We start from the raw sequence: 27,611 nt of genomic DNA, 5'->3' as shown, positions 1-27,611 counted from the left end.
AGATTATCTCAGTGCGACAGCTGCAGTCCTTTGAAAATTAGGTTGAATAACAGGATCCTGCCGTATGGTAATTTCTTTTCATCTCTCAAATATTTTCTCTCTCACTCTCGTTTCTAGCTCATTTCTTTTTTTTTCTTTCTTTTCTCTCCCCCCTCTTCCTACCTTTCACCAGCTCCCTGACTGCATGAGTGATATCTTTGGGGTGAGACAGGCTGAAGGGCTCTCTCTACCTTCATCAGCTGTTTTCATTCCTCTTCTTTTACTACTACACCTTGCAGAGAGGCACTGTTTGCAAGCAGGATTATAAACATGTCAGGAAAAAAACGTGCCCACCAGCAGCAGTGGCCAGGGGCCCTCTCTGAAACCTCTCAGAAAGGCAGCCCAGGGAATTGCATGGGAAAGGGAGAAAGGGGGATGCAATACCCTGAACCACTGCCGGCAGCTTTCCCAGGGGAGGCTGAGTGCAGCGGTGTGGCTCAGTGGTTTGAATCGGGCTCACCGGGGTCCTCTACCCACCCACCCACCCGTCCGCCTTCTTGCTGACTCAGTATCTGCCCCTGACTCACCACTTGCTCACTGAATGGGGACTGGCAGTACTTACACGGCATCCTTCCCTCTCTCTAAGGCAATAGCTCTGCCACTTCACCACCCCCTCTCCCCATTATCCACCTACATCTGTCTCTCTACCGACTCAATCAACCCAAGCCAGTCGAAAAAGCAGCTTTCTGGAAATTCTGGGTTTTGAAACCAAAATAAGCATTGGTGTTGCTCCCAGCTGGACCTGGACTAAAGGCTCTGGGAATCTCCTCCTCCAGGAGTGGAGATCATGTGGCCCCTGCTGCAAACTGGGCTGATCCATTCACCAAAGTGGCTGGACTCCTTGGCCTCCACTTGGGCAGATGTGCAAGCACACAGGGTTTCGGGCTGCAAGGGTGACCAGCCAGACATGTGGAATGAGTCTGTGGGATGTTGCCCTGGATTTGGCAACTGAAAGGTTTCAAGTTAAATGTGCTTGGCTCATGAGAAATCTGCAACTTCGTCGTTGAATGTACCAGGAGCATTAGTCAATTATTCTCTACACCTGGCTTCAACTCATGCAAAATGCCTCAATCTTGCACTGCTCATTTCAGTCATGTCTGTAATCCATGCAACACCGTTTGTTACAATTAAACATGACTTTTTCCCCTTGAAAAGCAGGGCAGTATTCCTCCACACCAGTCCTCCATTGCAGCCTAACCCACCTCTGCAGAGGCTACAGCTCCTGGGCTTCCTCCTGCCTCCTTAGCTCAGCTGTTTCCCCTCCTCCCATGAAGTTCCACCTCATTTATTTCCTTAATCCCGACTCAGTAGAACAGAAACACTTTGTCACCATTATTCTGCCAAAAACCAAGTAGAGTCTTTTAACAAACACTCATCCGTTCCATTGTATTTCAGCAGTCTCCAGTAATATTCCTCCTCGTCTCCCATGATCTCTCTTTTCATTCTTTGCCACCCTCACCCTGCATTCTCCCTTTGCTTCCACTCCAGGCCCTGTGTTGGCTAGTACACATCTCCTCATTCATTCACTGTCACTTATCCAAATGCTACTTTCCCTTATTAATACTCCTTTTTTCTAGTAGCATCCCTCCTCTGAGTGCTTTGTACAGTCCTACTTACGTATCCAATAATAGTATTTTCCCAATGAGTGAGTCATATACCCCTTTGCTGACATTTAGAATTCTCCTTGTTCTTTGAAACACGTTTATTCACTCCCCCTTGCTACAATTATATATGTCTACTCCTGGTGTTGCATTTCCTACCTCAGCCATGCAGCAAACAGATATCTATGCAAATAACCCAAAAAAATAATTGTCTCTGCTGGTACCTTGTCATCCTCCATTTTAATTATGTAGGCCAAAGCTAATTCAAGCTATGAAGCAATCAAAAATAGGGGACACCTTAATTTAAAAGACACCTCACCCTTTCCTTTGTTCTTGCTCAGTCCAGATTTCAGTCTTTTTTTTCCTACCTCTTTTCTGCTCGGCCTCTTTCAGTGCTGTTAGTAGCAGAGTACATGGATGCTGCAATTGATATTGGGCCCCTGGTTTCCTAGGTGCCGTAAATATGTTCAGTGAGAAACAAACTTTGCTCCAGACTATTTCCAGGCTGAAAGGACAGAAAAAAAGGAGCATAACTCAGCCAATAGGGGCAGGTAAATGTCTTAACCACTAACACAGGTAATATACACTCCAGGACCAGGGACTGATGCCACATTCCCCTAAATCTCTCTACAGAAGCTTCATTAGGAAGTTGCAGCAAGCAATTAATCTGGCAGCTCCTCCTCATTCCTCACCGTAGCCCTTATTCCTTCCCCCACAGTGTTCTTTGCTTCTCTTCCAGTCCTTAGTCACCCTTGCACATGCCATATTTTATTTATTCCTTACTACTACTCTTAATCTACATAGGCCAAACCCTAAGCTCTGTAGTCACCCTGACTCATTTCCTACCCAGGAAAAGCAACAATTTAAATCAGTGGGAAAGCCTGTGATGTCAATCTGGACAGAGACTGATGCTGCACGGGGACTCCCGCATGATTATTTTTTGCTCTCTTCTCGCTCATTCAGGTCTCCATTTAGCAACATACTTAAGCATGCACCCAACTGTAAACCTATGCAAGTCCCATTCAGCTTCTCAATTGCTTTCTTCTGCAACATCTGTGTTGATGGTTCCCACATCTTCCAAACAGAACAGATTCTCCTTCTGTGCTTCCTCTTCCTAGCCTCTTTGTTGCCCACCCACCAACATCCTTTCTCTCGCTCTGAGAAATTTAGACTTCGCCCTTTTTTTCCCTTTACTTGTTTGGATTTTCTTATCTTCACTGCTGCCTGGGGACTCCAGCTTGTAATTTCACCTCCCTTTTCCTGACATTGCTGTGTTGAATTAAAACACTGACTTCCCCCTCTGCTCTCCAGTATTCTGAAATACCGAATGCGGCCATTGAGGAGAAGGGCTATTGGCCAGGACTGCTGTCTCTGATACCAAAACAGAGCTGGCAGTAATATTTACAGGCTACTTTGAAAGCTCCAGGGATGGCTTGTGGCCAAAAATCATGATATCCACCCCCTCTTTTTTTAATGATGTCTTCCTATGACTCAGTCTGGTCCATAAGTCAAAATGAGATTTTTTTATTTTTATTTTTTTTAAACCATCCTCCCTTGAAGCAAGGAGAACAAGAGCCTAAGAACAGAATGCCGTAGCATCTATGGACAGGGTGGGTTACGTCATGAGTAATGCAACTTGGGATGTCCTTGGTGGCTTTAAAAGGAGCGGAACAAAAGGCACCTGTCCTCTTTCCGGAGAAATGAGTTTTTGGCAGAGCTAAACTGGCAATTGCCGGGAGTTTTCTAAACTTAGTTTTATCTGTAAGCAAAGCAAGAAACACGCAGGAAGCAGAGACATCGTGACCTCGGGGGCTCATGACTTCCTGGGCTCAGCAAGGAGCTGCCGTGCCCTTTATAATCCGACATCGTACAGAGGCAGAGGCTCAAATAATGGGGACGGTGTAGGGGGCACTGAGACAGCTGTTCCAAAGCGGGACTGTGGCGCACCCCCTGCAGCATGCCCACACACTCCTGCCTCTGCCTCCAGCTATACAGACTGCAGCAACAAACAGCCATTCCAATGGCTGATAAACGAGCAGTTCAGCTGAAGACCACTTAATTTGCTCCTTGCCTTCTTTGTCTGCCAGTGGCAGGGAAAAATGCACGCTTGGTAATTGGCAGTGTCGTGTATAGCATTACCAGGCTGGAGTTATACTGACTTCTATAAGAAAAAAAAACACACACAAAAAACCCCCAAAAAACTAGAAGAGGGGAGAAGACTGAGAGCTAGGGAGAATAAGGGCAGGGTGGGAGTCAGGGAGAGCCAGGCAAGTAAAAAGGAAGAAAGAAATGAGACGGTATTGTATGCAAGACTAGATGTTATGATGATGGGGACATTAAGAATATGATAGATAGGCAGGAAAGGAAGGCAAACAGACAGAGTCGGGCACAGAGAAAGAGACAGAGATGAAGGAGGGAGGGAGAAGGAAGAGGGAGAGCCAGAATTAATTTAGGAGGAATATACTGAAAACATAATCTTCTCAGTAGAGAAGAAAAAAAAAAGGAGAAAGAGAATTAAACAAACAGCGACAGGAAACTGGGAAAGAATAACTTTTTTTTTTATATGAGCTTGTTAACATTTGTGAAGTTAAGTAACCCTAAATTTATGCCATTAATTTGCATGTATTATGTTTTTTTTTTTCTCTGCTGACAGTTTATAGTCTCTGTGAAACCTTTAAAAAGTAGCTTTTTTTCCTCTTTTTCCCTTTGCTTGTGTTAATTAAGGCTTGTGATATATGTATATTTTTACAATGCCGCTGTGCTCTAGCATTTAATCATCAAATGGCCCTTTTTTGCCTTTTCCTTGGGTCGCTCCTGCCTCTTCCCCTCCCCACCATGGAAAAACGAGGAGGCCTGTAGGTTCCTTCATCCCCACTGGTCCATAAGCCCCCCCAGAGCCAGACTGGGCTCCCACACACCATCTCTCTTTGAAAGAAGGTCTGTCACAACAGGGAGATGCAGGGACGACCTTCAGCTGCTGAAGAGTTAACAGCTCCAATCCACCCGGAGAATCACATTGCCATGCTGAAGCACACTCTATTTACACATTAGCAATCACCGGGGAGCCTTAAAATCGGATTCTCAGGGGAAATCCAGCCAAAGAACACAGTGAGATTCCTAATGAAGGTTTGTGGGCAGAGCTGAGGGAGTCACAAGCAATGGACGCACTGTAATCACCTGCTGGCAGAAAACGAGATGCAGGTCGTCCTCCTGGGCTTTAGTAGCGCCTCAAAATCTCCAAACTAGGACATGCACAGGAAGAGCTGCTGTAGAAACTGCAAGTCCAGCTTCTTCCTCCCATCCAGAGGACTGCCCCACACCCATTCCAGGGACAGGAGTCCCTCCTCTCCTCCCAAGGACTCATGTCTCTCTGACTCTACAACCTTTCTGGGCAGACAGATCTCTCTCCTAATCGTATTGCCGACTTTGGAAGTGCCCAAGCCAACACAAAGCATAGCTGGTGGAGCCCTTTTGGCAGCTGTCCCAGCAAGCATATTTCTGAGCTCAGCTGGACAGGAGGCTTGGTCCTAAATGTGCTTTGATTGCTTTGCTCCTCTCTAAAGGCTCTGTATCTCCCAGCTGTAAGCAGAGTTTGCTGAAGCAAGAAGCAGGTTGCTAAGCCTGGTTTGGATGCTGTTTGGTCTCTAGTGGAGCTGACGGGACTCATCTTGTTAAAAGCCGGCTGAGCTGAGGCCATGAACAGTGAACATTGATCCAGACCTAAACATCCACCACGGGAGAAACAGCAACCAGAGCAGGGAATAAGAGTGACTGCTGGTCACAGCAAAGATGGTGTTCTCTTGTCCCCCGTGGAGAAACTTATGATCTCCTTGGGGCTCTGATGGGCATATGACAGGTCTCTGGAGGATCTCTGCTGAACTGGAGTTGGGAAGGAGAGGCAGGAAGACAGACCAGGCTTTCTTTTCTGTCACTATTGTTTTGCCATATGGGGGTGTTGAGCACCAGAGAGGATATTCTGATTTACTCCCTGGCTTACCGTTGCTGTGGCAACGGGAGAAATACAGGCCAAACCAGGCTGCATCTGCAATGTGGTGGTAATAGAGAGTTTGGGTTCCCATGTGTTTGTTTGTTTGTTTGTTCGGCTGTTTGCAGGAGCCACATGGTAAAAAGGCACTGCCACAGTGAAAAGGGAATGGGGCCCAATTTGTACCCAGACAAATATGCCCTCCTCTCATGCAACAGCAAAACAGTCCTGCACGCAGTCATATTCACAGTACACAGCCTGAGGAATACCAGCACGTATGTGTGTCCCCTCTTCCCACCATACATACACCTCTGGAGCTGGGGGTCCCCAGCTACTCTCCCACTGTCTCAAGAAGCCAGTCTTCTTGTTTCATAGATACACAGCCCCTATGCACCAGTTACTTTCTAGTAGGGCTCTAAATCACAAGTAAGAATCTGGGGCCCTTCAGCTTGTGTCAGCAAGAGAATCTCCTCTACCATCAGGTCCACAGATCCCAGTTAGCCATGATGCTAAGGGGAGACAAACCCCCCCATTGGCTACTGAGCAAATACTCCTCCAGCAGTTCACAGTGACTAGTTCTTACCTCCTAAGGTGATCAACAAAACAAACTCAGCCCCATCTCCACAGTAATATCCCCAGTTGAGAGTGATGGCCTCCATTCCCAACATCAGAGTGAGCTCTCAGGTCACATAAACTGGCCTGCTGCAGATGTCAGCATCCAACTGTGACAGCACCATCTTATGAGTCTGCCAGCACAATTGCCACCCCAGAAACCAAGCTACAGAGCAAGGTTAAGTACAGCCTCTTTCCATCCCTCCCCTCCAGCCTACTGGGACCTGAGTATTATCAACCTAAACTGTAACCAATGCATCCAAAGTACTGGCCCCAGAGATCTCCTTTGGGTCAAGTGGAATAGAGATGATTTTTCAGCTGCCCCTCACAGCCTCAAAGCTGCTCCCTGGAGAGCTAGAAGCACAGAACAGCCTTATAGCAAGGCTAAGTTCCTATTCAGTCACATCATGATCTGTTCTTCCTTATCTCACAGCCCACAACAATCTGAGGCTAGCAAGGGTGCAGGGGAGAAATGGCCTGATATCAGGACAGAAATGGGGTTCACTCAGGCACAGAGGCCATGGTGCTCCTGAAAATCAGATGCCTCATCAGCTTCAGAGTCCTGTGTTGCAACTTTCACAATGGAGAGGCAAAGTCCATAGCAGACATAGACTGAATGTCCTCAGTGTGGCAGGGCAAGGCCCTGTCAGGTGGGATGTCTCTATAGGGACAGTGCACATGGGGTCTGAGACACTGCCAAGACAAGGGGTGGCATCGAAAGGGTGGTGATATCTGTAACCTGATGGCTGCTGCTAGTAGTGACTTGAAGGACACTAAGGTTAAAAAACAGGGGCTAAACAAAGGGGTTAAGGTTGAACTGGAAAAGATGAGGTGATGGAGATGAGAGGCTCTGCAGGTATGAAAAGCTTCTCCAGGACATTGTGCAGAGAAGTCCAGCCCGATCCCAGTGAGGACAAGGCAGCTGCAGGTTATGCGTGGTGCTTGTACATGTGCTATGGGAATGCTGAGGGTTTGCAAAGTGCTTGGCCACCCAGAGTCCCCTGCACACAGGAAAGGTGAGATGGGATACAGATTTCCCTCCTTTGACTCCTGGCTGCCTTTTCTCCCATCATTCCTGAGACTCCATCTGGCTCCATTGTTTTTAAACACATACACCAAAAAAAAAAAAAAAAAGAGAAAATAAACACTTAATTTCTAACCTAATCAGCCCTTCTCTCACTAATTATCACCCTCTGTGCACATCCACAGGCTGTGAGAGGTACTCTGGGGCTGATAATGATCCCCAACCTGCAGCTGCATAAGCTGAAGGGTCAGCAGAGCCAAGAGCAAGCCTGGGGAGGTAGGGAAAAGAATGACCTTTGCCATTTGTTTGGGGTTTTTTTCACCTCAAATCTGGGATGCTGGAAGGGGGATGTCTATTTTTTGGCAGGATCCCTTGTGTGTATGTGTTTTTCGGTGAGAGTGTGTGTGAGCTTGCATGTGTGCCGAGGAGGGGGGAAGCTGGAGAAGTTTGGAGGGAGGGGACTGGAACTGAATTCTGGCACTGAGCCCAAACCTGAAACACATGCCAATTTGTGCCTCTTGCTGGTGGTAATGAAGGGCTCCGTTCAGGACATGCGGGACACTAATTAAGGGGCTTCAAAGGCAGCTTTCTGCAGAGTGGTCTTTAAAGGGGGGCTGAGGGGAGGAAGGAGCACAAGAGGGGGGTGTTCTCCACTCAATGGAAGACTTCTGGCTCCTAGTGCTGCTAGGGAAAGCACTTTTTCTTTCTCCCTGTCTCCCGTAGCAACTCCTACCCATGAGAGCTAAGAAGGTGCAAGCATCTGGCAGCTCTGGGCAAGCCCTCCACAGCTAGCAGGCAAGGCAGGCTGTGGTATGGAGTGGTGCTGCTGTGGGGAGGGGAAAGCTCCCAAAAGCATGATGTGGAGGGACATCCTGCTGGAAAGAAGCAAAGGGTGAATTAGGGCATGGCAGAATGAGAGAAAAGGAGCTGGAAGGGGAGACACAGGGTCTTGGTGTGATCAGTTTGCAATGCTAGTAACTATGGGAACAGGAATTGCCCTTAGTCTTCAGGGGTTTGCAGGCAATAAAGCTCTGGATCACCACAGATCAAAACACCATCGCTGAGACTTGTCAACTGCATCCCATGGGGTTATTTCTCATCAGAGACTGAATGGTGCTAACTTTGTGAACAGGACAATGGGTTGGGCAGAAAATGTGCCTTCAGCATGTCAGTCTGGGCACAAGGCTCTGGGCTCAGTTGAGCACCAAAGACAAACAAGCGCTGAATGGGCACCCAAAGAGCTCTAGCCTGCTTCCAGGAGCTTCGCAGACCTTGGCCCTACAACCTGCTAGCATTGCAGATTCCCTCATAGCTGTAGCATTCCCACGTCGAAGGGAAGGAGTCAAGCCACAGAATGGCCATGGCCACCAAAGGGAGTGTCAGCTCAGCTCTCCTGCTTCTTACCTGGTACCTGAACTGCATACCTGCCCACCCTCCCTCCATGGGAGTGAGCATGAAACAGCAGCTCTGGTGGAAAACAGGCCTGTGCTGAGATTGATTCAACTGGGACAGAGTGTGGGAGGAAAGAGAAGAATAAATTGGCAGAGAGAGCAACAGAGCGTTAGTGAGAGACAGGAAGAAGGATGAGTGAGAAAGATAGTGAGGAAGAGAAAAGAGAGAATAGAGGGTTATCTACGGATTGTATTCACTGGGCCATGCACCAAGCATAGAGACACAGTGAGGGAAAGAAAAGAGAGGTGATACGAGCACATGGGAAGGAGAAGAAGTGAGAAGAGACTCACAAAGAGCAACAGTGGAAGAAGCAAGACAGCTTGAGAGAGAAGCAGTGCTTCACTGATCCTGCACGACAGCATGCTCCCTGCCATCACTCACCACCCCACAAGCTGCCAAGGTGCCCCACAGCTCCCCTTAGCTTCAGAGGGAGCTGCCTTCTCTGTGCCAGGCTGTCTCAACACCACCCATGGGTCACCTGGACACAGCTGTTTGGGAGTCAGGACCAGTCCTGCCACACTGAGCCATGGGTATGCAATATTTAACCAAGGCGAAGCAGAAGGCTAGCTGAACTCACTTTTCAGTAGTCCTCTAGTGCTCCTCCACAATTGTCCAGATCTGTGTTTTTTCCCCTTTCCTGTTCACTATCCTCCTCTGCACCAACCCACACTTAGCTGCTTGTTCTGGATGACCTGTTCCATGTCTCACAGGTTCAGTGTCACCCAGCCAAAAGCACAACCACGTGCAGCCCAGAGCGGAACAGGGAAGCTGTGACTGCTGCTGGAGACCAAGAAGGAGGAGAGGAGGTTTACCCTGGGAGAAGCACCCAGGAGTGTGACCATCCGAGGTGTGACTCAGGCCAGTGGATGCCCTGGGCAAGGAGAGCAGCTCAAGGCAACTCTTAACATCAGCTCTTGGGCAAAAGTCTTCACATATATATCTGGCAGTTCCCTGTCTGCTTTCTTACTATTGCCTAACTGCGAATGTCGCTGCCCAGCCCAAGCAGTTTCTGAGAATAGGTAGTCAGATTCCTAGGCAGATGGAGTCAAAAAGCTTTTGATGCACAAACATATTATGGTGCTGGAATCAGCCCCAGAGCAGGTCTTGCAGGTGCCTGGGCTGAGGAACATCCTAGTGTCTGCTAGGATCTACAGAGAAAAGAGATCAGCCTCGAGGAGGTGCAGACACAATCTCAGATGCAATTGCAAGACACGGCCTTGGAAGGGTTTAGCTCCATCACTGACTCCTGTCTCACAGAAAAGTAACAACCACAGCACCGTCCAGACAAGTCCAGGGCACCCACGTACTCTCCCTTCCAACCCACAGACCATCAAACACCTCCTATCAGCTGCTTACAGGTGCCAAAACTTTACTAAGAAAGCTACAAAAGGTCTCAATCAAATGGGGGCTGATCACCAACGTCTTCTGATCATGGGGGAAATAGCAGCCAGGATTTTCAGGTTCACAGAAAGATGCCAGCCTTAGTTTCCGTGGAGAGAGGAAACAGGGACACTCTCCAGCCTCCACTTTCCTCTCCTAGTTCTTCCTTGTCCCCCCATCCTTCTGTCCTGTGCAATCCAAACTGGATACCCTGCCAAGGATAAACAGGCAACTAGTGAATCACTCTTATTAAGTTTGAACTGATTATTAAAAAAAAAAAAAAAAAATCAAAAGAGAGGGAAAGAAAATCAAAGCTGGGATTACAGGCTTAGCAAGATGAGTGCATATTCAGCCTACACTGTTCTCTTTGTGACTCTGTCACACTGGTAGACTGCTAAGAGAGTTATACTACTACTAACATGACAGCATTGTCCTACCCAGCCTGGATTAGAAATCCCAGTGGCTGCGTGGAAGGGAAAAGTCCCTTGGCAGTGGCAGGCACTTGGCCTCACGCTGCCTTCCACTCACAGCATGCCGGCCAGGCAGGGAGGACTGTTCAATTATCAGACAGGTTCTGCCTTTTCCTAGGCCACCTTTCTCTTACTGTCTGACTGCCTTTTCCCTGGCCAGTGATGCCTGAGAAGTCTGTCACGCAAGAGAAGCTCAAGATGGTCCAGGCAATTCCTGAATTTGGCAGATTTTTCACGGCTGACCTCTTCCTCCTCCTCCTCCTTACAAATACACAGTCTTCTGCGTACAGATGGGCTGCTCAGTCTGCAGGTGGTGAATATGTCCTTCACCAACAAAGGACCTCAAACAACTGCCTAGAAAACTGGATCTCCCTGTTCCCCATTGGGCTGGGTGCATCAGCTAGTTGTGATTCCTTAGTGCTTCGCTGGCCTAAAATCAAGGTAGAGTCACAGAGCTGACACTGACTGCCCTCATTACTCTCACATCTTAAGGAGGACTGAACCAGTTTTTAAATACATTAAAGACATGTATGGTGCCCTAATGCCATTCCTAACATTTTCTTTGTTTCAAGTAACCCCACTATAAAGACCACCCAAAATACCATGGCAATCAGATCATCAACCACACTGTCATCCACTGCTCATACCCCTTGTGATGTCCCTGGGGACCGTCATCCCTCACTGGGACAATGCTGTTATGGTGCGTCTGTGAACTGGCACAGGTTGACAAACAAAAAGGCAGGTCACAATAATAGAAGTATCGCCCTGGCCAGGATGCAGAAAGAAGAAAGGTAACTCTCTCCTTGCCCTGACAGCAGCCAGCATCTCTGCTGATGTGGCCACCAAGGATGTAGGGGACCAGCTTTGGTACCATTGAGGGAAAATCAAGTGGATGCTGTGTGAATTGTCAGTGTCGGGCCCTGGCTCTCCAGAGAGGAGAGAAGGAATTGGACTTGGAGAGAGAAAGGCAAGGAGCTGAGAGAAGGAGAGAATTGGGTATGTGGTGCCTGGAGGGTGAGGGTCAGGACCAAGAGCAGCAGAAGGAACTGTCTAGGACAGCTGCCCACCCAGATGGCCTCCAGTCTGCAGCCTTCAGAGCTTGTCTTAGCTCCAGCCCTGTGGCTGGTGCTTGTGGTCTCATCTCCCCACATCCCTGCTCTTGAAGCCAGTAAAGCCACTGGTGGGGCAGGCTCTGTACCAATGAAGGAACTGGGGCAGGGACTGTTCCTCGTTCACAGGACCCAATACTACTTCATCTGTCCCAAAACAAAGAGACAAGAAAATAAACACATTTTTCCTTTGCATAGCTGCCCCAAGGCTAGGCTACAATATTTTATGGCCCAGTTCTTAACCTATTTGCATTTTGTATTTTTACTTCAACTGCTGTTTGTTTCCAGGCATTTGGGATGCCTAATGATTTTCAAAGCACTGTTTATTTTAATCCCTCTAATTTATTAATACATTGGTTGGCCTCGAAGTGCTAGGGAAAGAAGAGTAAGTAAGTTGTAACCAGTGCTTTGAATAAAGCATCAAACTGTCATAGGATCACATCAAAGCAACAGCAGGCAGCTCACTTCATTGGCTACATCATGATACAGCCTCATGGGTCCTCCAGCTTGGTGTCGGGTTTCCTCATACATGTCACCCTGCAACACAACCAGGCTCAGCAGCTCCAAGGATGAACTAAAAAATAGCAATGCCCGGAGATAGCTCATAATGAAAAGCCTGGCCCTTCTCACCTTCTTATGTGTTGTGAGCATGTAACATGCCACCATGGTGCAGAAAATATAAACCATGCTGACATCCATGGGGATTTGCAGGCAGTGTCATAATTTCCCAATAAATCAAAAGTGCATTTGCCTTCCACCCTCCACTATACTCTCTTCAGCCCAGTCCTCCATGGTGAGGATACAGATTCATGCACAGGGCAGTCCCTGAAAAAAACAGTGAGCATAAACACCACTAATCATGCAAATGAGAGGGCTTTGAATCTCTGCTAGTCAGTCCCAACAGGAAATGTCTGATTTGCTCAGCACGAGAAAGCAACTGACAGGTCCTGAAAATCCTTGAGGCTGCCCTCAAATAACTTCTCCTGTCTTCAGGAAAAGCAGTGAGTGCACCTCATAGCACCTTCATGAACCTGCCTTCATCTAAGGCAAGGACTGAGGACCACAGTCATTTGCAGATGGCAGCTCCATGGCATCCTTATGGTTGAAACCCCCATGTACTCTCAGTGGTCCCACAGAACTGAATAACCCCTTTCTCTCATCTCATGGTAGCACAAGTTGCCTTACCCATTGCTACCGCTGCAGCTTTGGTAGCTGCCCTGTCAGCAATTAACATGTTAGCCACGGACCAGCACTTGCCAGGGCCACATTACTTGCAGAAAGCAGAAGACTCTCTCTTCTGTAGCAACAGGGCTTCCTGCAAGTGTACATCTTGTGCTAAAGGGCTGAGGTGATGCCACAAACAGCTCTGTGAAAGCAGCCTGAAGTTGCTGCTGGTTGTCATGACGAGTTAGTTGTGCTAGATGTCCTCCAGAAGCACAGTGCTGCCTGGGAATAGACAATGACTACTGTTTACAGGGGGTGAACACATCCTACCTGAATAAGCTTATTACAACAGCCAGCCAGCACGGTTGTCTGGCAAGGGGGGGCTACCTGCACCAATGTTCTCTTTGCACTGATGGACAGACAGACAGAAACAGAAGTGCCTCAAGAAAGACAATGGTGGGAGAGAAGCTTTTTCACCTGGGATGCAGGAAGGACAAAAAGATGTTCTTGCAGTGCCCATTGCAAAGCTGTTTCTGGAGCAGCTCCCTTTGCTGAGATACATGGGTTCTGTCAGTACCAAAGCAACCTAGGCAGAAGCGTGCCCCAAACTCTCTGAGGGCCCATCCAAAGCGAGGCACCTCCATGCTCAGGAGCTCAGAGGCAATACATTTGCAGGACGAGTCTATCCTCAGCAGTGCCAGGTCAGACACCTTCCTGGGACAAGCGGTCACCACAATAGATTTACTCCCTTACCCGCCACAGATGAGGCCTGCACCTCTGGGGTAGCTCCAGTTCCTGCCCAGACACCACTGCCAAACGCTTACTGCACATTGCCACATCCCCCAATCACCATATTAATATTTTTGCTTAGAAATCCTGTGCTTTACTTAAAAAAAGCCCCTCTTCTCTCCAAGCTGCATCTCCCAGGTGATAAATGTGAGATCAGGGACAAGGGCGGTCTGCCACTGTGCCCGCTCACTGCCTGCCTCTTGGCGGGGTGCCAGCCTGTCAGCAGAGCATCCCCCCTCCTCGCCCTCCCTCCCTGACTCCCTGCATTCCCACCACCTCCTGCCAGCACCAAGAAAGGCCCCCGAGGCTGCTCACCCTCCTTCCTCGCTCCCATCCCCTCCTATATGAACCCACTGATGGCATCTACCCACTCGCTGGGAGGGGCATCAGAGGCATTGTGCCTGCCCTACCTCTGGTACTCAGTACCAGTCACCTTGTTTTGAGGGCATTGTCAACTGCTCCAGCAGTCTTTCCCTCCCACCCAGCCCTCCAGAGCCAACAGGGAGAAAATGGGTGTCACGAATCCCAGCTCTCTGCTCTATGTTGTGGACAGGGCATTATCTTCACCCTGCAAAGCAAGGGTAACTCTTGGTATGCTGGGAGAGGTGGTGTTTGTGAGTACTTAGGTGATAAAGCCATTATTATCTCCCTGCCCCGGCAAAGCACCTACTGCCTATCTCCCCTAAGCCTGATCTCCCAGCCAGCTCTCCTATGCTGCAAAGGAGATAAAGATCTTTGAAGCAGGATTTGAACTGAGTCCTCAGCTTGATGATGTCCCACTTAAGAAGAAAGCCAGTGTGAATTAACCCTGATCTCTACTCTCAACAAGATGCACCAATAAGTGATGAGGACTTTGGAGTGAAATAACAAGAGTGACAGCTGACAAATTGGCTCTCAGAGCTTTCCTGAGAGGAGCATAACTGGCTCATGTACTCAAGGCCAAACCCTTTCTCACTCTCCCTGTAGGTTTTTGGTGTCTTCTTCTATTGTCTATATGATCCCTCAGCACAGAGCAAAGCCTCAGCAGTCCAGCCCTGGCAGGGAGGCCCAAGAAAGGCCAAACTCTCCAGGATCATGCCTTTCTTATCTAAGAGCACAGGCAAGGGCCAGGATGCTTTCTCCAACAGTGACAAACACTGAGGCCTTGCAAAAAGAACCAGAACCTGGGCAACATACAGCAATGGCTCCCCAGGTTGCTCTCACAGACAAGCTGAAGCCAGTAGATTTTGTGAGTTGGATGTGGTCCCTATGAATTTACTAAACCTAACAAAATAAGGAGGATCTGACCCAGTCTCCCCTTTAACTGCAGTTTATAGCGAGGTATGTCTCTGTAGGCAAGGAGGAGGGCAGGTCTTCCTCCTCCACGCTCCTCGGTAGGAGTGAAGGGTAAAGGACATGCTAGGAGAAGCTGGTAGCACTTGGGTGAGGCACACAGGTCTTTGCATAAGAGCCCACTAGTCACAATGGAGAGACCATCGCTGTGTTCACTCATGTTCAACATGTCTGTGAAACTGGCTAGTGCCAACATCCCATTGTGAATGTCCATGTGTGACACAATGTGCAGAGGGCCCTGGGACGTGTCCCCAGCCCATGATGGGGTGTGCATGTGCTGCCTGGCTGTCAGGGCACCTGCCCACTTGGGAACTTTCCATCTAAACCAGCTGACAGCTGCTCTCCTGACTTTCCTGGACACCAATAATGTTTTCCCTTTTCTAATCTCCGTGATGTAAATCCATTCACGACAAGTGCCTAGAGACTTTTAATTCCATCGGCATTAAACTCACTAAAACCTCTATTACCAAAAGCTTTTAGGATTTTCCCCAGAATCTACAAGTCAGGTTTGTAACATGACAGAACTCCACCTCTCCAGGGTGTCTGAGAAATTAAATTGCACTTTCTAAATGCCAGGTTCGCTGACCAGACATTCAAAACCTCCCAGTTATCATGAGTAAGCTCCAGTTGCTGATATGACATGGCTGTTCCCAGGTACCGAGCTGTCTTCTGAAACATCCATAAGTGTGAGAAGAGCCCCTACCCTGCAGTAGGCAAGAGCAGATCTCCTGCCACAGCAGAACGGTACCAGAGGTTTAGCAGATGGTCCATAAAGAATGGAAATGGTCTAGTGCAGTGCTGCCTTGCTGCACTCATAGATCAAAGGGCTAGCAAATGCATCAAAACACCAATATTCCCCAGTACCATAACAGGTGAAAAGGTAGTGTGGTCTCATCTCAGCGCTGCACACAGCCTGGTACTGTAAAAACACAGGGATTATCCAGCTGCACCTCAGTAAAGGTGTCTGGATGCCGAGACAAGTTGAAAGTGGTGGTGGTGGAGAGGGGGAAGGCAGCTGTGAGTCAGTGAGTGAGGTTTCTAAATGCTGTAATACTCCAGAGATGGTGCATTTATCCTTTGGCCCTGGAGGTTCATTGGTTGCTGTAATAGAGCAGAGAGATGCAATCATCTTGCGATCCCAGAGGTCTTTTTAGGTGCTCTAATAGAGTGGTGGTGATCAAGCCGTCTCCAAAGCCTTGGGGTTGCTGGCACGCAGCGGGGGTGACGTCAGCATCTCTCAGCCCTCGCAGTCCCCAGCTCCTGGATTCCAGGAGAGGTGCTGGAGATGTCGCTGCCACCCCAGAGGTTCACAGGGGCTGTGATGATGTCAGCTTTGATGCACTGCCAAAGTTCCCTCTGGCCATACAGGAGCTTTTAACTCAGTGGAAAGGTGTGAGATTGACCCCAGGTCCCTCGTCACCAGGACACAAGCTCGGCTGCTCCCACTCTATCCACATCAGCTGCAGTGGGTGTAGCCCCAAGCTACCCACCAAAACAAATCACAGCTCTAAGAATACAAGAGAGCTCAGAGATCCAGCAAAGAGCAGCATGCCAAGACGATCCCCAGTGTTTGTTTTCTTGGCTTAAAACATTTCCCTGTGCAAGAAGTCACTCCACTCACACCTCGTGGGCTACCCAGGAAGGCGATATACTTACGAGGAGCTTGAGATTTGTGTGTGCTACACACAAATAGCTAGAAATCAAACTCTGTTAACAGGCTGAGTTAGCCAAGCTGCTAATGACTTCAGCACCCTATATCACATACTCTGTCAAAAAACCTCAAGAACTGGGACAGTGCTCCTGGGTAGGGAGAACTCTAGGACAGGGAGGAAGTGTTTATAGACTCCACTCCTTGTACTGAAGAGAGGAGAAAATAATCAGATAAGGTTTCAGACTTTCTATAGGCTCAGGTATTTCTCTTCTCTCAGCCCCAGCAGATTTTTAATTGTGGGCTCCAGCTTGGCCTGGCAAATGGAAAGGCTGCAATACCCTGTTACTCTGGCACTGATTCCCACATCGATAGCTCAGACAAGAGATGGAAACATGGGCAGTCTCCCAGAAATGTCTGGGAACATTCCAGGTTAGGCTTCAGATCTCAGGCAATTTTAAGAGTTAAGGTGGGTTTGGATTTTTTATACGTGTGTGTGTGTGTGTGTTGTTTGGTTTTCACCAGAACTGAGTTAAAACTCAGAGGCTGAAAGTCCTGCTTCTTACTATTGACTTTGACATGATTATGCCAGTTTATGTTAGGAGAGAACCTGACCCCATTCTTCCCTGAACACATGATACTAGGAAGAGCTGGGACATGAACAGAATTTCTCTGCTCATGTCCCAGCAGGTGTTGTAAGGTGCATGCTGGGGAACAACAATTCCAGATCAGAGAGATGTCCATACTGACTCTCATGAAAGACATCATGAGATTATTTGGGGAAAAAGGTGGAAAATCCTCAAAGCAGACCGATGAGGGACTATGTGCTGCTATCTTCAGTTTCTTATTGGCTGCTCTGAGTTGCAGGATAATATAGGCTCTGAAGACTGAATCCAAAGGTTCAGGCTCCAAAATTGAGTTTGTCTTTAGTTAAACCGCATTTGTGCATTCTTGCTCTCTCCAAAAACACACAAACCCACTATGAATTTTCTAAATTCTTGGTCCTGATAAAATCTCATGACTTAGAGATCCACAGTCCAACATTGTGAACCTCAGTCCCAGGCATTTTAATTTCACTGTGCATTCCCTCACTCCTGTGTGATGAGGAAAGGAAGGACAGATGTACTCATAAGTCTCATAACTTTATTTCCTTCCACCATCCACTCCCAGTCCGCTGTCATCTGTCGCCTCCATCTCTTCACCTGGGGGTTCACCGGCTTTCTGTCTCACCTCAGAGCCCCTTCGATTCCCCAGCATCCCTTCAGAAACAGGATGAGCCCAGTTCAATGTGCTATTCCAAATGAGATGGCACCACAGGTGTACTGAGAGCCTCACAGCTCTTCCAGAGGACTTTCTACCTGCTGCCTCCACAACCAAACAAGTGCTTTGCGTGCTCAAGGGCAGCACAACATGGGGCAGAGCTCTGCAAAGAGCTCCCTGACTTCCGCCCACACTTTCATTTGGCTGATACCCTTTACTCAAGACCTTTGGAGGCATTTAAAGAGTTGCGGTCTGCCCCACAACACTTTGGACATATCAATGCTGAATTTTGTTCTCCAGAGCACAGCACATTCATTTACCTTAGCTCTCTTTCCCCAGCATCCCTCACAGCCCTTTCTGGCCACAGCTAACTTAATAACTTCGTCTCATCTTCAGATTTTCATATGGCGTATCTCTCCTCCCACCTTTCCAAGTCATTAAACAATACAGTAAATCACATGGGATTTAGAAGAGAACCTGGAGGCCACATTAACCTTTTGCCATGGTGAAACTTGACTGTCTAATCCCTTCATTCTTTCAGTCTCCTACTCAGTTTTTGATCTATGTCAATATTTTGTCTCTCACTGACTACTTAGCTTCTTTAGTAACTCTTGTGAAGGATCTTTCAAAAGCCTTTTGGAAGTCTAAATACATTTATCAGCTGGTTCTCCTTTATCCACTGCTTTATTGACGCATTCAAAGAGTTATAGGAGATTAGCAAGACACAGTTTTCTTCTGCTGAACCCGTGCTGGTTGGGCCCTATCAGACCACAATCTTCCAGATGTCTTCAAGCATTGCTTTTTAATTATAATTCCCACCAGTTTACCAGATACAGATGCAAAGCTTACTGCTCTTAAATTCCCCAGATCATCACTGGAGCCTTTTTTTAAATATAGGTACAACATTTGGTCTTCTCCAATTCCCCGAATCAGTAGCTTTTTTTTTTTTTTTCACAAGAGATTTCATATTTTTGTTAGCAGCTCAATCACTTAAGCTCCTTCCAAACTCTCGGATTTAACCATCTGGACTTGATAACTTATTGTTCAGGCAAAGCAGGGGAAGGCTTTGTGTGGTTTTTAGTGGGCTTGGGGTTTTTTTATGATTGGCTTTGTCCCAGCACCCATTACTCCACCAGCGTGGTTTCCAACAGTTCCTCATCTAAGCAGATATGGGAAAAGAATCTCACAAACACTGTTGGTAGGGACAGCTGATATAAGAGAAATCATAAGAGAATTCAGCTCCCCAGCAACATCCTAAAAATGGAGATACTGAGTCACTTTAAACACAGGAGGTGACTGGAATTGATCAGTGCAAGTTTTCTTGGATAAGTTCCACCCTGTTCTGACCGACGGAGGGTAGTTTTGCTCATTTGTTTGGGTCTCTTGCTGAATAGCAATTTCCATCTTGACCCCAGAAGATTCAGGGCAGAAACGGAACCGGCTTGATTATATACAGCCTAAGGTGCAATAAAAAGAAATTGACCTCAGGGCTGGGGAATACATGAACCTGGGAGGAGATGAAACCCATCGAGGATGAAAAGAAGTAAATCAGAAGGTGAGCAGAACAATGCTGGACTGTTAGCTCCACTGATTGCCTTTCAGCTGAATCAGTCCCACGACATGAAACGCAATGGGAAATGCTGGGGAACTCAAAATAAGTAGCCCCATTATATGAGTGTTTCTCTCTTTGTGTCAGGCTGGTTCTCAATAGCTCTCGCCATGCTGACTGGCTTTAAAAGGCATGGGAGTTCAGATCAGGGCACAGCCTGATGGCCCTGATATGCCACCAACTTCAAGCCACATGGACCATTGGTCCTGCAACAGGGGGATGGGGAGTAAACTCCAGATGGGCAAGAAGCACCCGCAGGTTTGTGTCATAGGGACACCACAGTGAACACCTGACCAGCTGTGGGTACATGTATACCTGCAGTCCTGTCTGCAAGCCAACACTGGCATTCCAGCTTCTGAAAACTGCCACACTCCCATAAAAAATGACACTCAAACATCTGTATGAAATCTACCTACCCTATAACAGACCTGGCTTACCTACCTTACCTGATGGATACGTACTCAAGTGTATTTCACAAAAGAGGAAGACAAACTTCCATAAATCCTTCTTATTTAGTTGCTGCTACTCAGCTCTTATAAGACACATTGATGAGGCAATTGTAGAGAAGATTCTGCCTCACATAACATGTTGAATCCATATCCAGTAGACATCACCTGTGTGAGGTAACATGGCCAGAAGTATTTCTGGGGAGCAGTCTAAGGGCAAGTCTGTGGCTCCCTCTGAGACCTCACCAACATCCCACCAGTACAGAATGAGGCAATACCCAGTGGTGCTGGATAGCACTTTCACCTCCTCTGGCTTCACAGGGCCAGGAGGACAGAAGACATGGGGAGGGGTTTCTCAGCCATGTCCCCTCGTCCATATCAGGAGCAGAAGAACATGCACAGGAGGAGACAGATCAGAGCAGGAGGGAATCTCAGGCTGGTTATTTCCTGGGTTGAGGAGGTGGATGTGCAGAGCTGGTCCTGCTGCCACAGCTCTTCAGACCATATCTGTGCCCAGTATAAACATGTTCAAGTCAATCTCCAGCCTGTACTATCTATATAAGAGACTTAGACAACACATTGTCACTGCAGGGGCATGTTGCTCTCTTCCTGCTTTCCTTTCCACCCATCTCTTCCTATGCTGCTTCTTCTCTTTTTCTCTCAGGTCTTCCCTCTTTCTTAGTGTCTCTCATCCCCTTATATATCTCACAAGCCCTTTCCCTTTGTGATACCTCCCTCCACTGCCTGCAGGTCTCCACCTCCAAGAAACAAGGCAAGGCTCACACCTGAAGAAGCACAGCAGGAATGAGACAGAGGAGAAGCTCAGGGGAAGAAAAGGTCTTCTTCATCCCCAAAGTTAGCCCAACATGACGCCCCAGCCTTTGACCTGGCCCCACACACCAAGCACAACCCTGCTGAAGGTGCCCGCTCAGGCTGGGAAGAAGCAGCAGGGACACTCTCACAGATGCTGTTGCTACCACGTGTGGGCTAAGCCAGGCAGGGAAACAGCACAGATCCTATCCAGCTGCTCTTCTAGCAAGGCTCTTACTCCTCTCCTTCTCACATGCACAGGTCTGTCATGCATGTGCGTCTTGAGGCTGTCCTTGTCTGCTCAGCAGTGGCTCTGCAGAGGGTGCAAAGGGGAGGTGAATTGGTGGAGACCAGTGATGGCTGGTCGCCAGTCATGGCCTGTACCAGGGTCCCCTTTGCTCCCCTGACACACACAAAGACACGCGGCATGGCTGCTTGGGGAACCCCAGCCAAGAAGTATGTCCTCCGCTGCTGAATCCCCGCTCTGTTTCCCAAGTGACAAGCCACAAACTCCCTTTCTCTTCCCAAACAAACAGAGGCTTGAGCGAATCACTGTCTCAGCCCTGGCACACAGCACCCCAGTCATTACGGATTCTTCTCCAGCATCCAGCCCCCTGCGAAGGTCAACACACAGCCATGCCAACCGCGTCCACAGGCTGAACCTCCCTTTCCCCACAGCATGCCTCTGTGCAGCCTGAAGCACCATGCGAACAATAAGTATGCCTTCACTTCCCTCCTGCCCATCCATCTCCTCTGCCCCTGTGTTTGTGGCTACGGCCTGCCCCACATAAAGGTAGGGGAAACTGAGGCAGAGGTGGGTGACCTCACTGGGATTAGCATTCAGGAGTCCTTATCAGTCCTTTGTAGGCAGCGTCATCTCTTGGCTTCAGCCCCCCAAAAGCTCCTCTTACTGGGCTTCAAAGTAAAGCGGGCTTCAGTCTGCAAAACCTGGTCAGCAAATGCTCCTTATCACCAGACACTCTCACACATCCATACACAAGCATGAAGCGAACCATCCCTCACCACCTTACTGCCCCTTTCTGCCCCTGCAAACAAAACTAACTTCCTCAGCAACACAAGCACCTGAGTGAGAGATCTGGAAAAACTCCCTGCAGCATAAAAGTAAGGGTGTGTGCTCATGTTCTGTCCCAAGTGAGCCCCTGCCTCTGACAGGGCCGTCTTGGCTCATGCACATGGTGCAACTCCGTTTTCTGCCAACATGATCCTATGAGGAACGCTGCTCCCAGGCCCCATGTACTGACCACAGGGCTGTGGGATGTTTAGGGCTGGAGAGCAACATCCTCCTGCTGAGACAACATTTCTCTCCTGTTCTTCTTCGGCGTGATGCCCGCCCTCCTCCCAGCTGGTGTCATCCTCCCATCCCATGCACACGGTCTCCAGGGCAGTGGGCAGCGTGTGAGACACCACTCAAAAGACCTTGGGGAGAGCCAGGCAGAGATGTGGCCATCAGCCAGAGTACATACTTGTCTCTCTAGGATCTGCCTGGACCTGGGGTCGTGCTAGGAGAGATGGAGCTACAGAGATCTGGGTTTCTGCCTTACCATGCATCACTTCTCAAGGTACCTGGGCGGTGGTAACTCCTGTAAGGGTAGGGCAGCTGCCTAGTGTGGGACATGGCTTGCTTTCTGCTTCAATTGTAATTCAACCCTCTTTCAAACTCGCTTGCCCAAGAGGAGGGGCTGAACCAGGCTGGCTGCGGCGTGCAAGTGCGTATGTCAAATTAGCCCAAGCACACACAATCCAGAGTGTGTGCCAGATGTGGAAGGACAAACAACACTCGAGCCAGCATCAAGCTAGAGTGGTACAGACAGATAATACCCAACACAACATAAACCTTGCCAGTACAGAGTTAAGACAACACTGTTTTCTAAACAAATCTGAAACAGCAGAATGAGTTCATACTGGATCAGCATTTTCTACCATGTAGCCGCAGCAGTTTTGACCCAGTACCAAGCTCCCTAGAGCTGGATTTATTGACTTGTCCACCCTGAGCCAGTGCCAAAGCCATGTCCTGAGAGGGCTGAGGAATTTAACCACTGCCAAATAGCTCTGGAGGCTCCATCCAGGAAGAGCTTGCTTTCTGCAAACTCCCCAGTAACGAAACTGAGTGAGACTGCATGGTCACGCTCCCTGCCAAGCCCCAGCCAAGAGAGGACTGGCACATCAGCAACACTACAGTCACTTCGTCACCCGCAACACACGCGCGCGCGCGCACCGACGGGTGTGAACCACAGGGGAAAAGATCACTTCACAGTATTGTCAGCTGGCAGCAGCATCCAGAAACGATCCCACTGGGGAACATCAGCCCTTCCTGAGGCTGCCCAAAGCTGCTCTCCCCCCAGCATGGCAGGAACTGAGGAGTCACCAGGGATGGGAAGTGCTGGAGAGGGAGTGAGGAAGGGGTGCTGTTGAAAGAGGGGAAAGCAGGGTGCAGGGATACCCCCAAAAGAGAAAGAAAAACAGCTGGTGCCACCAGACAGAAGCTGAACGCAGCAATTTGAGTGGAAGGGCAGGTGTCTGGGTAGTCGGGGAGGGAACATCATGGAATGGCAGCCGGGGAGGGCTGACAAATAGGGTCCCACAGTGGCAGCAGGGAGATGTACTGGAAGATGCACCCTCCTTCACAGCATCGCCAGATAGGACCTGGGCAGGAGGGGAGCAACCCATCACCTCCTTCAGGGGACCGCACACCAGCACTAGTGCCAGGGCTGCACAGCAGCACAGACCCTGCCAGCCGCTTGCCCTCAAAGAAACACAGCAGCCTCAAAATCTGACTCAGAAAACCCTGGCGTCTGACAGAGCCTGAAACCACAGCCTGGCAGGTGCAAACCCGCAAACCTCCCCTCTAAAATCCACTCCTCTGAGGGTGCCCTCTGCCCACCACCTTGCCAACAGCTCATTGCTTTAAGGTCTTCTTCTGGGGAAAGGCACCTCCAGGAACATCCATGCTCCTCGAGGGCCGGAGGCACGGCTGGGCCTGCCCAGGCGATGGGAGAAGCAGCTGCTCCCCTCTCCCCTCCCATGCCCGTGCTCGGTAGCTCCAGCAGCACAGAGACACAGCATGGAAATAGCATGGCTGATCCTCCTGCCTTCCCTGTGGAGGAGCTGGGGAAAGGGGCACCGAGGGCAGCCCCAGGTGGCGGGGGGCCCTTTGAGGTGCTCCCAAGAGCTTTGTGCCCCAAAATGGGTCAGGCTTGGCACAGGACCCCTTCACGGTCTGTGCAGGGCACACGGCGTTCCCAGCTTATGAAACACACTGTCTCCGGTAGGAGAACATCCCTTTCAGACGGGCAGGAGCACCAGGGGACAGCGGAGCAGCAGTGACAACGAGCGTGCCGATCTCTCCAAAAGCTGTGCCAGGCTGGGCTGGGTACTCAGAGGAGGTACCTGACTAGGAAATGGAGGCCAGCAGCTTCTATTGGGAATCAGGATACCCAAAATATCCATAATATAAAGGGGGAGGGGTAAGCCCCCTGCCCTCCTCCTGGTAGAATGATGCCCACTCCTGCTCTGCTGTAAGCTGCATCCCCAAGGGGACCCAGGCTGGGGCTGTGGAGCCCGGCCGTACTGCTGGCCAAACCAGCTTCTGCTCCACTGCAGCAGCCTCGGCCTGGCTGCCCCTTCTCCCCAGAAACGGGAGTGGGGGAGGAAATGCCGTCAGGCGAAGAGCAGACAGGTGTGTGCCAAGGGAGGGATGGGAAAGGAGGGAATGCACTAGGGACTGTGTGCAGGGGACCCGCAGAGCTTCCCTCTGCTGCTCTGCAAACAACCCCTCCGTGCACACAAATGCAGGAGGGGAGGGAGCAGCTCTCCATTACCGGGTGGGGGGATGCTGATGACAGCCCAGATTTTATTCACAGCACAGCAGAAACCCCTGCCTTTCCCCTCCCTCGCACCTCTGGGGAACAAGCGAGGAGAGGGAGGGAGGGATGGAGGGATGCACACAGACATAGGTGCCGAGGTTGGCTTACCTCGCGGTGCCTGTGCTGGGGGTGCAGGGGTGCGCGGGAGATAAAGCTGGGGCTCTGCTCTCCTCGGCGAGTGTGGGGAAAGGCCCCTCTTCAGTCACATAAAGGAGTGGCCTGTGAGTAGGTGCTCCAGCTCACCGCTCGATCGAAGCTGCCATGGATTCATTGCGAAAGACTTTGCCTTCTGTGAGGAGAGGAGGAAAGGGGAGGGAAGGAAAAAAAGAAAAAAAAAAAAAAAGGAAAAAAACCACCAGCTTAAGACTTGGAGGGTAGATTCACTTCTTTCTTAGGTTTCCAATGGCAACTGAATATACCACAGATGAAGATCCAGGGTGTGTGCGTGTGTGTGTGAATGTGTGTGCGTGGGAGGGATGGAGAGATGCACAGCTGCTGAGTCCACAGGCAGTGTGGGGTGTGAGCTAGTCAGGGCGGATCAGTGATTGTGGGAACAGACAACTGGACACAAGCAGCAGAGCAGACAGGCAGACGGATGGAAAGAGATTTAAAGGATGGAAAGAGGATGGCCTGTCTCCTAGCTGTCCCACTACACACAGGAGACAGCACCTGAGTTGGTGCGGGCAAGGTGTTGATTGAACTGTGTCAGGAGCAGGTGAAGTGTGGATGCACATCCAGCCACAGGCAAGCAGACATACCAGCTCCTCGGTCCGCTCCCATCACACAGGTATGTCCCCTTGTAGGGACGCTGTTCACGCTCAGACTGCTACACACAGGCTGCATAGACACACACACACTCACCGGCCTTTTCGTAGCCCCATGCACCACTTTGCACACAACCCCCAAAAATTCAGAGTCCCTCCAAAGGGACATCTCTTCTTCACAGACATCCTGCACCTGCAGGTTGCACAGCTGTATTAAGAAGCATACATGATATTTCACACAACCACATCAACTCCACCCAGTCTGTTCCTCCACTCATATGAGTACACCGCAAAAACATTTATATACAGCACAGCGAAAACTGACCACTGCGCAAAGGCATGTTGAATATCTGAATATATCTACCACACACAAACCCCTGAACACTTATACATAACTGACACTGCACAAATGCACATCATTTAATAAGCCTATCTCCACATCAAAGAGCAGAACAAGTGCCATGTACATGCATACACGCACACAGACATATATATCAGTGCAAACAGCACGCTGGCATATCACAACACATATATCAATAATAAAACAAAAGCACATAAAACATCCTCATACACAGAGGAACGTAAGTCAAACAAGCACCACTGGGTGCGTATCACACGCAAATATACTATGCTTACAAATTGCCTGCAGCATACAAACTGATCGCATCAGATACTGTTAACTACTAAACTCAGCCCACACAATGGCACACCATCCTTCTGGATCCTGAACGCTAGCCCCAGCATCATCAAACACCAGCCATATTCTGTCACATGGAAAACACAAATACTCATCAACATCCAACTCAGGCAGACAAACACAAACTACACATGAAACACCGACAACCAGCATCACTCACCACCCCAAAAAAAATGACATATTTGAAAAGTTATGAAGCCATAACTCACTTTGGAGATAGCTGTATTATTCTGTGCACCTGCATGGGTACATGTGCACACAAATGTATACCACTGCCACACCAATGCTACTTAAACTGCCTCCATCTCTGAGACCTTCCCTTATTTTGCACTTTCTCTAGTTCTGCTTATTCTACCGTCTCCCAGCAAAGCCCATGTATCTGTCCACTGACACATGTTGGAGCTCTTGGGGGCAAAATCTCAGGAGCAGAAAGCCTGTAAAGCATCCAGACTCACCCCTTCTCCTTTCCTCCTTTCTTCTGGTATTAGATGTGCGTAATTTGCCCACAAAGAAGAGCACAAGGTCCCACCAGCCCCAAGTGCTCTGAAACTGGCTGACAGTGGCAGCAGGGGATGTGAGTGCAAAACGTAAGCATGGTGAAAAAGTTCATAAACCCTTATGGGAAGCAGAGGCATGGCCAGGAGGTGCCAGCTTCCCCCAGGCCCCAGGAGAGACCAGGAGATGCATGAGGTGGGTAGGAAGGGGTGAGGGAAGGAGGGGAGATCAGCCTGGCACCAGGGACGGCAGGGCAAACACTCTGCCAGGCTTGTTTAACAAGCTTCGTGGTGTCACAGTGTGATGCTGCATGTGATGGCTGGCACTGATTGAGGTTTGGCATCAGGGCAACCATGTCTAGGGAGGGAGGAAAGAGCCACTGGCAGCCATGGAGGTGGGGGCAGGAAGGGTCTGTGGGCCCCCGGGAAATGCAAGATGTATGGGAAAGCATGGGGGTTTGGGAGGGAGAAAGCATCTGGGTGCAGGTGCAACTGCAAGCATGTGGTGCAGGGGTCTGTGGATGTGCTGGGATCACTGGAGCAGTGGGTACTGGCACAGGTACAAAAGAAAGAGCCCACAGACACAAAGGGGCTGGCGTAGGTGTGGCTTGGACATGGGCAATGTAGGGGTTGCAGTCAGGTCCAGCTATGGCCATGCTCACAGGACTTCCCAGCCCTTCCCTGGGCGACTCCTAAGCAAGCGGATTATCTCTGACCCCCACAGGAGGATTTCCTCCGGGAAAATGGAGTCCTGCAAGCTCTTGTGTTGTGCTGTTGGACAAGTGTGGGCTCTGAGCGTGTGCAGACACACCTAAGTTAGTGAAGCGTACATGCCAATAGCCTCTTCCAGGCTCCCTGCCCTTCCAGCACCAAACACTGTCCAGCCCCCTTCCCAGCACATGCAAATACACCTTACCGACCATTTCTCAGGCATGCAAACTCCCTGCTCCCCAAAGCCACCTACTTCACACCTTCCCCCAGAGTGCTCCCACGTTCCCACACACACACCACAGATGTGTTCATGTGGCAGCCAGAAGAAACA

The 27,611-nt window shown here is 49.4% G+C and overlaps 2 protein-coding genes across 5 annotated transcripts in view; one reads left to right on the top strand and one right to left on the bottom strand.

Annotated features, from left to right (window-relative positions):
• Positions 1-27,611, top strand: part of LGALS1 (galectin 1) — a 201,115-nt gene that overhangs the window by 7,538 nt on the left and 165,966 nt on the right. The window lies entirely within an intron of this gene.
• ELFN2 (extracellular leucine rich repeat and fibronectin type III domain containing 2) overlaps positions 1-27,611 on the bottom strand; it is a 61,071-nt gene that overhangs the window by 17,386 nt on the left and 16,074 nt on the right. For 2 of the 4 annotated variants that reach the window (XM_065047658.1, XM_065047668.1), the window contains one exon: positions 24,723-24,903. The exons of 1 other annotated variant lie outside the window; for it this stretch is intronic. The gene's annotated coding sequence lies outside the window, so the exon portion shown is untranslated. Of the gene's footprint in view, positions 1-2,008; positions 2,146-24,722; positions 24,904-27,611 lie in introns of all 4 variants that reach the window. One more of the 4 variants, XM_065047661.1, reaches the window with a different exon arrangement.

The sequence above is a fragment of the Columba livia genome, chromosome 1 (genome assembly GCF_036013475.1).
Source record: "Columba livia isolate bColLiv1 breed racing homer chromosome 1, bColLiv1.pat.W.v2, whole genome shotgun sequence".
Taxonomy (NCBI): domain Eukaryota; kingdom Metazoa; phylum Chordata; class Aves; order Columbiformes; family Columbidae; genus Columba; species Columba livia.
The sequence above is the reverse complement of the archived record's forward strand: the minus strand, read 5'-3'. Positions and strand labels throughout refer to the sequence as shown.